Below are 9,511 nucleotides of genomic sequence, written 5' to 3' on the forward strand. Positions count from 1 at the left end.
TGTAGGGAGAAAGACTGCATTCCTATTTACACCATTTCTTAAATCTGAGAATTTCATTGTTGACCTTCGTTCTTACTATTTCTTCTTAGATTTAATAATTACTTATTACCCATGTCGTAGCGTATGTGAATATCTGGACACATGCATAACTTTCACTCCCACACCTCATCTCTGTAAATAAAGCTGAATGTAAGAGCCTAATACATAAATTTTAACCACTGTTCATAAAATTCATTCCGCCAGGTATAACATAGGCCAACGGCCTTGCTGCAGTGATAACACCGGTTCCCGTCAGATCACCGTAGTTAAGCGCTGTCGGACTGGGCTAGCACTTGGATAGGTGACAATCCGGTCTGCCGAGAGCTGTTGGCAAGCAAGATCCACTCATCCCTTGTGAGGCAAACTGAGGAGCTACTTGACTGAGAAGTAGCGACTCCGGTCTCGTAAACTGACAAAACGGTCGGGAAAGTGCTGTGCTGACCACATCCCCCTGCATATACGCATCCAGTGACGCCTGTGCGATGAGGACGACACGGCAGCCGGTCGGTATCGTTGGGTCTTTGTGGCTTGTTCGTGCGGGGTTCTGTTCAGATACATCATAGAAAACGCATCGTATCTCTGGAGGCTAAATTTGTGTTGTAATTTAGATGTCCGAAATAAGATGATAATCTGTTTCAGTTTAGTTTGAAAGTAATAGTATGGTTTCCTCAAAGCAGCTGATGAAGTACAATACGATTTTCGATAGGTATTTTAGTATGAAACTTACATATACGTATCAAAAAACCTTTTTCGCCGTAGTGTGTTGAAATTGTAGTTAAAGCGTGAAACCGTGATTATTGGACGAAGAAAGGGGAATATGACAAACATCAGCAGATTGAAAGAATACATGGAATGCATTTTCAAATGACAGCAGAAGCATTCAATTGCTATCTCTATCTTATATTTCATGTGAATAAGATTTACACGGAATATACACACTGTATGAAAGAAACACAGCGACTCTCTTCTACATTTAGTTCACTATTTTATTTCTTTTACGCATGTATTGCACAAATTGTATCATAATTGGTCTCGACTCCTTAGAAATCCATCAATAGTGCCAGATGTTCTGTCTAAGCAGACAGTGAAGTAACTGTCAGGAAAATGCTAAGGAACTAAATTACAAAGCAATCCGCACAACTACACTCAAGGAATTATGTTACATTCTCAAAGTACAACAGAACATGCCAGCAAACATGCTTAAGATACAGACATACTAGCTGTTACCAATAGCTGTACTTGCATAACAATATTTTTGTTATGTTGTGTGATAGTGAGTAAGCAGTAACGCCAACTACCGTCAGGTGTCTACTCGTTTGGGTAGGCATAGTTTGTGATATGTGTTCCCCACCTTCAATTGCCTCAGTGCAGCAAGATGCGGCGAGACCGGTAGCTTTGCTGTGAAGGAGTCTGTGGGGAGTCGTGGTCTGGAGTACCAATCTATGCATCGTGCTATAGATGTAGCTATGGGTATAGACATAGATATAGAAATGGCAGGAAATAATAAATAAAATACAGATTATACAACGTGTACATCATGCAAAAACTTTAATAGGTGTTCTGTTCCCTATTACATCCTCCTAACAGCCTTTTTTCTTAAGTAGCATATGTTTCTTGCCAAAATTCAAGCTATCTCCACACCAATGTCATCGAAATCAGTTCAGCGGTTTAGTCACGAGAACATAACAGAGTTAATTTTGCATTTATAATATTGGTATCGATTTGCAATCTGATCGCGAACTGCAGGCAACGATTAAGCACATAATAATACACTCAAGAGCCAAAGAAACTGGTACATCTACCTAACACCGTCTAAGGCCCCGCGAGCACACAGAAGTACCGCAACACGACGTGGCAGGAACTTGACTAAGGCTGGAGTTAACTGGCACCATGAATCCTTCAAGGCTGTCCATAAATCCGAAAGAGTACGAGTGAATGAAGACCTCTTCTGAACAGCACGTTGCAAACCATACCAGATATGTTCAATAACGTTCAGGTCAGGGGAATTTGGTTGCCAGCGGAAGTTTTTACATTCATAAAAGTGTTCCTGGGGACACTCTGTAGCAATTCTGGACGTGCGAGGTGTCGCATTGTCCTGCTGGAATTGCCCTACTCCGTCGGAATGCACAATGGATCTGAATGGATACATGGGATCAGACAGAATGCTTACGTACGTGTCACCTGTCAGAGTCGTATCTAGACGTGTCAGGGGTCACATATCATTCCACCTGCACACACCCCACACTCCACACTATTACAGAGTCTCCACCAGCTTGAACAGTCTCCTGCCAACATGCAGGGTCCATGGATTCATATCCATATACGCCCATCCGCTCGATACGATTTGAAACGAGACTCGTCCGATCTGGGAACATGTTTCCAGCCATCAACAGTCCAACGTCGATTATGACGGGACTAAGTGAGGCGTAAAGCTTTGTGTCGTGCAGTCATCAAGGATACACGAGTGCGCCGTCGGCTCCGAAAGCCCACATCGATGATGTTTCGTTGAATGGTTCTCACGCTGACACTTGTTGATGGCTCAGCATTGGTATCTACAGCAATATGCGTTAGGTTGCCCTTCTGTCACGTTGAACGATTCTCTTCAGTCGCCGTTGGTCCCATTCTTGCACGATCTTTTTCCGGCCGCAACGATGTTGGAGATTTGATGTTTACCGGATTCCTGATATTCACCGTACACTCATGAAATGGTCGTACGGGAAAATGCCCCCTTCATCATTACCTCGGAGATGCTGTGTTCCATCACTCGTGCGTCGGCTGTAACACCATATTCAAACTCACTTTTGATAAGGTGCCATTGTAGCAGCAGTAACGGATCTAACAACTGCGCCCGACACTTGTCTTATATAGACGTCACCGACAGCAGTGCGTATTCTGCCTGTTTACATATCTCTATATTTTAATACGCACGCCTATCCTACTTTCTTTGTAGCTTCGTTGTATGAAGCTTGTTATATTGAAAACGCACTACTTATTGTCAGATTTATTATGGTCAAAGTAAGAACTATGAAAAAATTACTTAATCACTGCTGTGGTCGAATTAGATGTATACCGGAAACAAGTTGGATGACGCTAGCCACTAGACGCGTGTTAAGAGTAGAAAATGGTCGCTGGCGGATCAAGTGTTCTTCAAACAGCCGTTATGGTACAGTTCTTAAGTCGACCTACTATCAAACATGTACAAGTTAAAAAGGTAACCCCAACAAAGAAAATAAACAAAAATACCGGGAGGGGATCAGCAAGTACTACAGAAAAGGCTTCGTTCTTTTAACAATTAATGCGACTGTTCCTTATCGCTTTTGATTTTTATTCAGTAAAATTTTCATGCCCTTCTAGTGTACGCAATTGGTATCATTTAGGAACATCATGGCAGATTTGAAGATGGTGGCACATGCAGCTTATTGTCTGCTTTTTCTCATGGGAGGAGCATAGACTGTTTTATTACTACCTACATTGTAATGCAGATAAACACAATAGGTAAAAACATTATGACTACCTACTTAATGGCGTGTTGTTGCAACTTCGGAACACTATACAGCCATGATTTATGTGGCATGGGTTCGACATGTACATGGTAGGTTCCTGGAGGTAGCTGGCACTGGATCTTTATGCACATGTCAGTTTATTTGTTTATTATCGCCTCAGAAGTACGGATTCTATTACCTACATAAGAAAATCGATCACTGACATCAATGTATAGGCTGGCTGACTAGCAATTGGCCACGTCGAGGGCATTCAGTGTGGGCATTCAGTGTTACACTTACCAAGTCTCTCATAGTCCATGTGGCTGAAGAGGAAGAATACCGTATTGGATGGTTGTTAGTTTGCGCAGCACCAGAAGAAAACTACTCCACATGAGGACCGCATATCTGCAGGTCTGTCTTGCATACCGTTGGTCTTGAGCGCAGCCTGTTGAGAGCTGTACATGTTATTCACTTCTCAGAATGACATGGAGGGAGCTCTTTCTTCCGAGCGGTCTAAGGCGCTGCAGTCATGGACTGTGCGGCTGGTCCCGGCAGAGGTTCGAGTCCTCCCTCGGGCATGAGTGCGTGTGTTTTTTCTTAGGATAATTTAGGTTCAGTAGTGTGTAAGCTTAGGAACTGATGACCTTAGCAGTTAAGTACCATAAGATTTCACACACATTTGAACATTTGAGCTCTATCTTCGGAACAACTGCTTTCTCCAAATGCTGACATTCCCTAGCCACTTTGAGACCCTTGCATGCAATGGTGTTCCTGTAAGAGCTTCAGTAATTGCCAAGAAGCTCCTTCCTGATTTTTATTGAGGATGAGGTGTCTGAGAGTCATGTAAGAGATGGGTTTCTGTAGTCATAGCCTTACTTTTCACCCATCAACCAGCTATGTTGCGTCTAATTTCAGGAGCGGTTATGTGAGCAAGACGGTGTAGTCGATCTACCGGTGTAGGTCCTAAACTACCTGTGATAATGAGACTGATCTCATTAAGCGGCACGTCTATGTTTCTAACATGGCTGGACTTGTAACTCGTGTATCAGTACTGGAGTAACACAGCACTGCCGCGCTAGTGCTTACAGTGCGCGGGTGAGCTCCACATATGTTATGTGTCAGTTTCCGCACCATTTTTCATGTTTATCCAGTGTTTCTCATATGTCAGAGTACGCTAAAGAGTCACTCCCAACTATATGAGAGTCAGACAGGGCTTAAGAACAGATGATTTGAAAGTTTTTAGATGCTTTTTTGTTCCTGAGCAGAAATACACAGGTCAGCGTTTTGACAGGATTTGGTTTCAGGTGATCGTCATTGTAAGAGGAGACAAATTTTACCAGATCTCTAGACAAGGTTTGTTCCATCTTTTCAAAATGGGCCTTAGAGGTGATTGCACAGATATCTGCATAAAAAATAGCTCTATGTTTCTTCAGATAATGGCTGGTCATTAGCGTTAATGTTGAATAAGAACAGTGCGAGTACATTGCTATGTGGTAATCGATTTTTCTGTGTCCTCCATCTGTTTGTTTTTCTCCTTGAAATTCCACAAATATTCCTATACATTATGGGGTAGTTGTTTTTGGGCGGTCGATGGCATCCCCGATGTGTTCCATCAGCTTCAGATCGGACGAATTTTGTGGCCAAAACATCAAAGTGAATTCACTGTCCTCAAACCGCTATCGCACTGTGGCTCTGTGACATAGACAGTTATCCTGCTGGAAGACGCCGTCGTTGTCGGGCAGGACGTCAGGTATGAAAGCATACAGGTGGTCCTTAATAATGTATGTATGGTTCTCGGGCGAGACGTCGGATGTCATAGTGAAAACTCCACAGTATTTCATCAGCGCAACTTGCCGACATCTTCAGGTGCGACGAACACACTGCTAAGGCAATTTTTTTCCTTTATTGTTATTTTAATACCTGAAATATCAGGTAGGCTGTCAGCGGCATGCTACGCCGCTCTTCAGCCATAGTGTTGACAATAACAGTACACAGAATGGAGAATTAGAATGAACAGATACACAAAAAACACGGAGCCATTCACACTCGACGATAACGACACTGAAAACACGTTGACACGGCGCACATAACACTGATGAATCCGACGGCACAAGTGAACGTAGAAGCGTGATGGCGGACACTAAAAACACAAAACGACGTCACACACACGAGACACTGATGGCGATGATCTCCGGCGCGCGAAAGTCCACATAGCGTGTGCGAGTCCAGGGACCTGCCAAGAGGGGAGGAAGTGTGAGGGCGGAGTAGAGAGGATGGAGAGGGGAGAACAAAGATGCCAATGGCTGAGGAGATGGGGAGTAGAGGGACAGGGGAGGGGAGGCCTGGGGGAGGAGTGGGCAGAAAGGGAGGAGGGAGGGAGGGTGCCCAAACGAACAGACACAGGAAGAGGGAGGGAGGATCAAAGTTGGTAGGAGGGGTAGATGGAGGGGAGGAGGACATCATCAGGGAGGGGGAGCTGGCGGAAGCCACCTTGGGAGAGGGTACGGAGGGTGGAGAGATGGAGACCGGGTGGGACATGGGAATGAAGGCGCGGCAGCAGGCGGGGGTGGGAGAGGATGGGTGAGACAAGCGGATGAGGAGGATCGAGTTTGCGGGAGGTGTACAGGATCCGTATCCTTTCAAGGAAAAGGAGGAGGTAGGGGAAGGGGATGAGATCATACAGGATCCGCGTGGGGGAGGGGAGACGGATGCGATAGGCGAGGCGGAGAGCATGGCGTTCAAGGATTTGTAGGGATTTATAAAAGGTAGGGGGGGCGGAGATCCAGGCCGGATGGGCGTAACAAAGGATAGGGCGGATGAGGGAACTGCTAAGGCAGGACAGAGCCCCCTATTTATGCCAGTCTTAGGCAGGAAGTGCGCATGCGTGGAGGCGCCAAATTCGATGGCCAATAGCGACGATATCAACTGATAGCTGGAAGGACAGAAACGCCACCTACAGGATGAAGAACCAAAGACCTTGGCGCACGCGCGGAGGCTGCCGCCGCTGCTCTGCGCTGCCATCGGCCGCCCCAGCGACCTCTGTCGGAAGCCGCAAGCAAAAATGCGCATCCACGTAGGCACTTTGATTATCCTCCCGTTGTCAACAGAATATTTATGTTGCTGGCGAATTGTCATCCGTCTTATGACCTCTGATCGAAGCGATTTCAATATGGCCAGTGCTCTATCCCAAGCTGTACTAAGCTGAAAGCCCGTGTCTCTGTTTACAAGCTTCGTCGAGCTACGTATTTTAACTGCTTCCTTAATAACACTGTCCCAGTACGAACTCGTCGATGCGAGAATTTTGGTATGTTGATAATTCATAGAATGGCCTGTACTGAGACAATGCTCGGCCACTGCAGACTTTTCTGGTTGCTCCAGACGAGTGTTACGTCGGTGTTCAGTACATTTCTCTTCTACAGTGCGACAAGTTTGTCCGTTGTACGACATGCCGCAGCTACAAGGAATTTCGTAAACACTGGGTCTTCTTAGGCCAAGGCTGTCCTTAGATGAGCCCAAGAGAGCTGTGAATTTTGCCGGCGGACGAAAGACACATTTATGCCTCTTCAATAATCTTCTTATTTTTGAAGAGACACCGCCGATGTATGGCAAGATGACTATTCCCCTTTGTTCTTCGCCTTCTTCCACTTCCTCACGTTGGGTAACCCGCTTCGGTTGTAAGACAGGCATAAATAGGGGGCGCTGTCCTGCCTTAGCAATGTGTTCGTCGCACCTTAATATGTCGGCCAGTTGCGCTGATGAAATATTGTGGAGGTTTCACTACGACATCCGACGTCTTGCCCGAGAACCATATATACAACATATCTGTCGGGAAAGCATCAAGCAACACATCCGATATCTGTACGGGGAGGAGATGGTAAAAGAAGTTAATAGTTTTGATAAACTACGGAATAAGAAGAGCAGACTGCTATGTGCCCTTACGTTTTTATTAAGATGCCGAGATCATCGAGTTATTCCGACGTTCGCTAAGGTGACTTACTTCATAACCTCTGCAGCCGCTAAAAGGATAAAAAATCGAGCAGACCACGCACTGGTAAGAGAAAGGATTCGCCATACTCGGCGAGAACTGGACTTCGTATCCAGAGAGCTCTTGGCACTTCATTTGAAGATATCGTCAAGACTGTCTGCTGATTCTTGAACGTGGGTTGACAGCGCTACTTGGGCGTTCTCAGACTGGAAACGACAACAAGAAGCAGCACGTCAAATTGATAAGTTTCATCGCTTCAGAGACCGTTTACCACAAGAAGAGAACAACGTATTTCTTAGACGAATTGTATACAATCTAGCGGACAAACCTTTGACTGACGCGGCGGTATCGGTCTTGGAGAAAGGACTGAACTTCGCACCCACTCCGAGGACACCACCTGTTCTGGACATCATTAGCTCCATCGAACATGGCATCCTAAAACCTCCAAGGGAATCTGACGAGAAGATCCGGCTGGAGACTTGCCTTGCCCTGAAACGGGCTCAAGTGCCTAAGAACAATATAACAGCTGCAGAGAGCTCAGTGGTTCGATCCCTACGAGAAGACCCTGATATTGTGATTTTACCGGCGGATAAGGGAAATGCGACTGTTATCCTCTCCACGTCAATGTATCTGAGCAAGATGCACTAGCTTTTGGACGACTCTGCATATCGCACACTAAATAAGGACCCCACAGCCAAAATTCAGCGAAAAACTTTGGAGCTCCTCAAAAGCAGCACTATCTCCAATGTGGTTGCTAAGAGACTACGTACACAGGCGCCCGTACCTCCCAGGCTATACGGATTGCCCAAAATTCACAAAGATAATGTGCCACTGCAGCCTATTGTGAGTAATATTGGGGCACCAACGTATAATCTAGCGAAACATCTGGCATCGCACCTGAGCCCTTTAGTAGGAAAGTGTGAGCATCATATCAGTAACTCACAAGACTTTATTCGTCGGCTCAAGAACTTACCACTTGCAGAATCAGATATACTCGTAAGTTTCGACGTAGTCTCACTTTTTACTCGAGTACCATTGCAGGAATCGTTGTTGCTCATTAGCGAGAAGCTGGATGGGGAACTTTTAGACTAATTCCAACATGTGCTCACCTCGACGTACTTTTTATTTAATGGACAAAACTTTGAACAGACTGACGGCGTCGCAATAGGTAGTCCCTTGTCACCCATTGTGGCTAATCTTTTCATGGAAGACTTCGAGGAGAGAGCACTCCAGACGTCGGATTTGAAACATACGTGTTTTTGGCGATATGCTGACGACACCTTTGTTATCTGGCCTCACGGCATTGCATCGCTGAATGTTTTTCTTGAGCATCTTAACTCGCTTCATTCCAACATCAAGTTCACTATGGAGATGGAGAAAAACGGCGAACTTCCGTTCCTGGACGTGTTGGTACGGAGAAAAGAAGATGGCACATTAGGTCACGCTGTGTACGGTAAACCAACGCACACGGACTTATACTTACAGGCCACCAGCTGTCACCATCCTTCGCAACGAAGTGGCGTACTGAGGACGTTGGTTCACAGAGCTCGAGCCATATCAGACTCAGACAGCTTATCCAATGAGCTACTCCATCTGCGTACCACTTTCCAACAAAATGGATACTCCGAACGGGAGATTCGCCGTGCCTTACAACCGAAGCGGGTTACCCAACGTGAGGAAGTGGAAGAAGGCGAAGAACAAAGGAGAATGGTCATCTTGCCATACATCGGTGTTGTCTCTTCAAAAATAGGAAGACTATTGAAGAGGCATAAAGTTAAATGTGTCTTTCGTCCGCCGGCAAAACTCAGAGCTCTCTTGGGCTCATCTAAGGACAGCCTTGGCCTACGAAGACCCGGTGTTTACGAAATTCCTTGTAGTTGCGGCATGTCGTACAACGGACAAACTTGTCGCACAGTAGAAGAGAAATGTACTGAACACCTACGCTACACTCGTCTGGAGCAACAAGAAAAGTCTGCAGGGGCCGAGCATTGTATCAATACAGGCC

At 45.7% G+C, this 9,511-nt stretch overlaps 1 pseudogene; it reads left to right on the forward strand.

Annotated features, from left to right (window-relative positions):
• Positions 1-254: 254 nt before the first annotated feature.
• On the forward strand, positions 255-372 carry LOC126204822 (5S ribosomal RNA; annotated as a pseudogene).
• The last annotated feature ends 9,139 nt before the right edge of the window (positions 373-9,511 follow it).

Source organism: Schistocerca nitens, chromosome 9 (genome assembly GCF_023898315.1).
Source record: "Schistocerca nitens isolate TAMUIC-IGC-003100 chromosome 9, iqSchNite1.1, whole genome shotgun sequence".
In the NCBI taxonomy this organism is placed as follows: domain Eukaryota; kingdom Metazoa; phylum Arthropoda; class Insecta; order Orthoptera; family Acrididae; genus Schistocerca; species Schistocerca nitens.